Raw genomic sequence first — 6,000 nt, 5'->3', positions numbered from 1 at the left:
AGTCACCTCTGCTACATGAGCACTGGGTACGGGGGAGCCATGCCTCAATCTCCTGACTCAGGTGTGTGGGCTGTTTGTCCCCTCACAGCCTCACTCTGGTCCCTGGGGGAGAAGCAGAGAGCTGAACACATGGCTTGTATCCAGTGTATCCAGGCCTCTACCAGGTGCTGTCTCTCCCCTGGTGTAGCTCTTGAGTTTTTACGTTCAGGGTAAAGAAATGCACTAGCTGTGATAAACCCCTTTCACAATAGAGAGAAATAAATACTTCCCACAAGTGCATCATAAAGTATATATTTTTTCTGAGAGCACTCCGTTCTTTTGAAAGTGCCTCCCTTCTTCTGTTTCTGTCTTCAAGGGCACAGGGCGGCCAAGCGCATCTCTGCAGCGCCGGCTCAACCCTGGATTTCAGTAGACGAGGGGGCAATGGCACTGCACTATGCACCGCCAAGCCACCTTGTGCAGGTCCCGGTGGCTGCTCTCGTGGACGGTGCTTCCTGCAGTCCCTGGCCACCTGTCCCCTTGTTTGCCCCCTTCCCTCCAGCACATCGGCACAGGCACCCTCCTCTTCAGTATTGTCTCCGATGCTGAGCAAGGAGGGCACAGAAGGCTGGGCAAGAAAACCAAGCCATGGGCATCGCAGGAAACTGCTGTGGTAGGACAGGGAGGGGGCGGGCTGGCTCATTCCTTACCTGGGATGCCAGGAGGTCCGAGCCCCGGCCTCTGGGGGAAAAGAGGGAAAGTGGCAGTCATCTTCTACTCTCGCTATGCTCAGTGTTGTTAGGTCTCTGGAAGCAAGAAGGCAGAACAGAAGCACGTGTTGGAAATGAAATTGAATGGTGCGCTTCTCACTGCTTCTATGAAAGGGGCTTTCTTACACAAAATACAGAGAGAACAACAGGCACCTTTCAAACTTCCGTGCTGCCATTCGCGTTCATGTATCCACGATGCTTACACTTTTCCTTGCGCCTCTTCTTTCCATCACATTAAACCCTGTCGTCACACTTGCGATCCTGGTGTCAAGAAGGGCCGGGTGGTGAGCTGAGCTGTCCCAGAGGTGCTGAACCTGCGAACCCACCGCCCTTGCAATGCCGCCTCTTGGACTTCCCTGAGAAAACTTGAGAATTGCCTTCCTAAGTCCACTTGAGATCAATGAAAGTTCTGTTTGTTTTTGATTTTTGCTTGAGAAATTTTTTTTTTTTAATTCTTTGGCATCTCTTCTAGTTGTTTCACCCTTATCAAACCTAGTCTCTTTTAGGTACATAAATTCAGAATTTAGCCTGTGTGGCTTTGTGAACCCCCTGCCACTTCCTATCATCCTGATTCTAAATCATTTTGCCAGTTTTCCACGCTGGAATCCACGACATTAACCAAAACCGAGGTTGACTTATACTATTTCAGTAACGTCTGTGCTCTGCTAAGGCAAAGTCAGCCAGCAGGGGGATCTCAAATCACCCAAAATCAGTTCCCAAAGCAGCACAGAGGCTACAGTGGGCAGTCGTGAGGAAACCAATGAGGCAAATCCAGGGGGCAATAGTACACAGGAAGCCAGTGGGAAATAAGAACTATATTTTCATGTGAAGTAATACACATTTGATATGACATTGTCACTTACATTTATTCTTTTCTCTAGTTTTACAAGAGAGTGATTGACCCCAGTTCAGATTTGGTCCTTAGGAACCTATAGGAGTGTCTCCTTGAGCCTTTCCTCTTTCAGTGATCCTCACTGCCCAGCACAAAGCCAGCACATCCAACAAAGACCAGTTTACTTTATGAGTTGTGGTCCATTGTTGCAAAAACGCTGGTGGGCCCCTCTAGCGAGCCTTAAAACTCCAAGACGCCAACAGATGCTCTTAGCCATTGGTTGGGGGACGCTCCTTCCAATATGGCTGCATGTGCGAGGGAAAGCAAACGTTCTGCCAAACAGCTGCCTCATTTGCCTGTAGTTTGCATGTACATGCACGTGAGTCTCCTGAGCTCTGTGGCTGTTGCTGCCGCGTGTGTAACCACCCAGTGTTGATCTGAGAGACACAGTTCTGTTTGCTGTTGTGCTTTATCCTTTGTTGTTGTTTTTTTAAAGAGTTATTTATTTATTTATTTATTTATTTCTCTCCCCTCCCCCCCACCCAGGTTGTCTGTTCTCTGTGTCTATTCGCTGCATCTTCTTCTTTGTCCGCTTCTGTTGTTGTCAGTGTCACAGGAATCTGTGTTTCTTTTTGTTGCATCATCTTGTTGTGCCAGCTCTGGTTTAATCCACAGGATGCTGTTTGGACCTCGGGGGGGCAGAAGGACTGCTTTCTGTTCCTTGTAGCGCTATTTATTTAAAACATGTTTTATGTGCGAAGTTTAAACAACTCGTGGACGCCGGGTTCCGGGGGGGGCATGGGGCCTGGCATCTCCCCAGCAAGGCCTGGGGCTGGGGTGCGAGCCCGGCCCTGGCCCCAGGCGGGGGCTGCCCCTGGAGCGGAGGGTCCCTCCGGTGGATGCCAGGAGGCCCTGCCCCCCCACGCCTCCTCCCTGGGGCAGGGGTCCCCCTCCCCGCAATGCTTCCTCCTAGGGCCATAGGCTAGGGCCAGCGGGCCCCAGCACTCCGGGCTGGGGGACGCCTCGGGGAAGGAGCTTTGGGAGGGTCTCCCGTGCACCTCCTGCAGGTGAGCCGGGCATCTCCTCCGGCGGCTGCGCAGTGGAGGGAGGGTCAGCGGGGTTCCTGGCGTGTGGACAGGGCCGCCCTCAGCGCTGGATGTCGCGGCAGGGGACGAGGGACGCGGCGCTGGCCCGCCCTCCAGTGCGGACCCTCTGCTGCCCGACCACAGGGGCTCGGTTCTCCTAAGAGGGGCGGAAAGCGCGTCCGGCCTTCAGCGCCGTGCCGGGGAAGGGCTTCCACCCGAGTCCAGCCAAACCTGGGGATGGGCCGAAGACGTGGAGACCCCCGCGGGGATGCCGCACCGGAGCCCAGGACGCCCTTGCTGGGTGCCCTCTGCCAGGCAGGCCCCTCAGGAGACCCAGGTGGGGGGCTAAGACCAGGCCCCGCCCTCCCGGGACCCCTGGGGAGTAAGGAGAAGGTTTGCACTTGACACAGCTCCCGGGTGACGAAACAGTCTCGCCGTCGGTCGCCGTTCCTTCCTATGACAAGCTCTGCAAACCCGTCATAACGTCCACGCGGGAGCCTGGCACAGGTGCACGGGGACGCGGCTCGCGATGCACAAAGCCAGGTCTAACCCGGGCTCGGAGCCTGCGAGCGTGGCACAGGTAGATGCCGAAGGCCCCCTAGCTTTCGGAAGGGCCGACTGGACTGGGAACACTACAGTTCTGTCCTGGGAAGCTCCCTCTTTCCACAGTGCCCATCAGAGGACGGCTCTCTGCCCAGGTGCCCTTGCCGACTGGCTCTCTGACAGGTGCCTTGGCCCGGGGGCTCCGTTTGTGGTGGCACACAGCGGCCGACGCAGGCGCCCGGGGCACCGCAGGGGCTGCTCGGGTGGCTGGGGCGCGTGGGACGGCGAGCGGCCCGGGTGACAAGGTGCCAGGACAGCACCCCGGCCTCTGAGTCCGAGGCCGAAACGAAAGTCTTCCAGCCTGCACCCGGTCCCGTGCCCAGCAGGTGTGGCCCTCAGCCCCCCGGTTCTCCCCGCAGCCCGGCTCCGCAGCGTGGCCGCCTGTCCCACCGCGCTGCGCCGCGTGAGCTTCTGGAACACTCACGATGGCCCGGCACGGTTCTGGGCGTGAAATGCCGCGGGTAAGCCTGGCGCGGGTAAGCGGATCGGAACCATCTCTCTGCGGGCGCCGCAGTCGGCTGGAAAAGCTGGCCCCTCAGCTCTCCTGGTTTCCTCACGTTTTCCAGGCCCCCGGCAAGCGGCTGGGCACGCGGCTGACGCGCGAGCCCCCACGGCTTCCTGCGCCTTCTGCGTCTTTGCCTTGTCCTTCCGGAGGGGATGTCCCCTCTCAGACTGGGTTTCCCCAGCCGGGTGAGAGCTGGCTCCAGCTTCGTTCCTCGACTGCGCGCTGTGGAATTGCAGAGGCGCCTAGCGACCGCCCGACCCTTCCAGCCTCGGCTGTCAGGAGGCTGCGCCCTTAGCCGCCGAGAACCTGCCGGCCCTCGGCCCCCCACTTGTTTAGAGTCGTAGACCGACGTCACAGACGATGGCCCGTGCCTGGCCTTCCCCGGTTGCTTTACCGAGAGCCGGGTGTCCCTGTCCGCTTTTCCTGTCTTGCCGCCACCGTCGGGGTGTGCGGGCCGCGGCTGCAGCTGCTGCGGCTTCAGCACCCCAGTGAGGCCCATGCCACTCAGCCCTCCCTGCGCCCCCCTCTGCACACTGACGTCCTATCGAAGGGGCTGCAGGCTCCAGCCGCCTTCGCGTCCCCCCACTAGCACAGCCTTCCAGGGCTGCCGAGGCTCCGGCGACACCCCAGCCCCTTGCCTCCTGGGCTGCCAGGCTTCCAGAGCAGCGGGGGCTCCCACATCCCTGGTACCTTCTGCTTCTTTCCTGGAAAGGAGCTTTGGGTTCCTCGCCCGAGCCCTCTCTGTAGGTCTCGGCACACATCCAGGGGGCTGGGCTGGAGACCCCAGGCACCTTCCCCTCCCCCTCCCTGGATCCCCCCCCAGAGCACGGCACGTTGGTACAGCTGCCCCTTTCCTTGGGACCAGTTTTCTCAGTAGATGAGAGATGCTCCCTGCAAAGCCAATTCGAGGTGGGCTGCGCCACCATCCTCCAGACTTTACGAGCTGGAGGGAAACAGGATTTAGAAATGGTCATTTTTGTGTGCTTTTCAAAACTTCCTGATGCATTACCTGTCCCCCCCCCAAACGGTAGCATGTACTTTGTCTCAAGCTAGAGATTAGGATTTTATCATATTAAGAATTCAAAAAAGAGGAAACTTCTAGCTTCGTTAAACTTTCATAATAAGCACTTAAAATAAAATCATAGGGCTCTGAGGATAACGGAATGTCTCAGTTTTCTAGAGATGCTGTAACAAGTACGACAGGTCGGTCAGCGTAAATGGTGGGGACTGATTGTCTCACGGTTTTGGAGGCTGGAAGTACAAAATCAAGTTCTTGGCAGACCCCATTTTCCCCACAGCCCGTGGCACCGGTAGCGGCTCAGTCCTGCCCCCGCTGTGTGGCTGCCTTCTCCTGGCCTTCCTGTGGCATCAGAGCTCTTCTCCTTGCTGTGACCCCAGTCCTAGGGACGAGGCCTGCCCGAGTCGGTTGGCTCTGCTGGGCAGGGCCTTTGAAGATCCTGTTTACAAAAGGCTCCATGTCCACGGGAAGAGCGCGCGGCCTTGAGCGGGACTCACACCACCATGTGGACACAGGGACAGGCAGCTCCGCCGCTCTGCCCACTGTGTCCTTAGATGCTGTCCCCTGGCTGGAGGGAGAGGAGAAATGGGGAAACCCGGCGCAATCTTGTGTTGGGCACGGCCAGGGCTGCGTAGAGAGGGACAATTTGATGGTGAAGGATGACCGAACGAGGTGACTTTGGGGCAGGGCATTAGCTCCATGGAGACCAGACCTTGGGACCCAGGGCCCCCACACAGCTATGAGGGGCTGCCGGCCCACCTCCCCCAGGGGCCCGTGATCACGCCGACCCCACGCTGCCTAGCGTCACCCAGCAAGGTCCATTTCCCTTCTACCCTTGATACTTAGTGAAACCCTCTCCCAGAGCAGAGCTAACAAACTGTTGCTGCCGTTACCTGGGCTGCCTGTCATTTTCACAGATCTTGCTGAATTTTTGAACTGTCTATTTCAAGGTCTTGCCCCGCCCGCTGTCGGCCTCTGTGTCCCTGAAGGCTCTAACGGCGTCCGGCACAGAGCAGGTGCTCAGTAAACACGTACCGGGTGAGTGGACGACCAGGCCCATGCTAAGGACAGGGTGGCGTGGTGGTGTTTCTTGGGCACGACTGAGGTTTACTACAATACGGGAACTAGCCGTGGCATTTCTATTTTTCTCTGCTCTTTGGTTTTTATTATTGAGCCTCTTTTTGAATTAAAAATAGCATGTGAATGGA

This window comes from Dasypus novemcinctus, chromosome 16 (genome assembly GCF_030445035.2).
Source record: "Dasypus novemcinctus isolate mDasNov1 chromosome 16, mDasNov1.1.hap2, whole genome shotgun sequence".
Taxonomy (NCBI): Eukaryota; Metazoa; Chordata; class Mammalia; order Cingulata; family Dasypodidae; genus Dasypus; species Dasypus novemcinctus.
The sequence above is the reverse complement of the archived record's forward strand: the minus strand, read 5'-3'. Positions refer to the sequence as shown.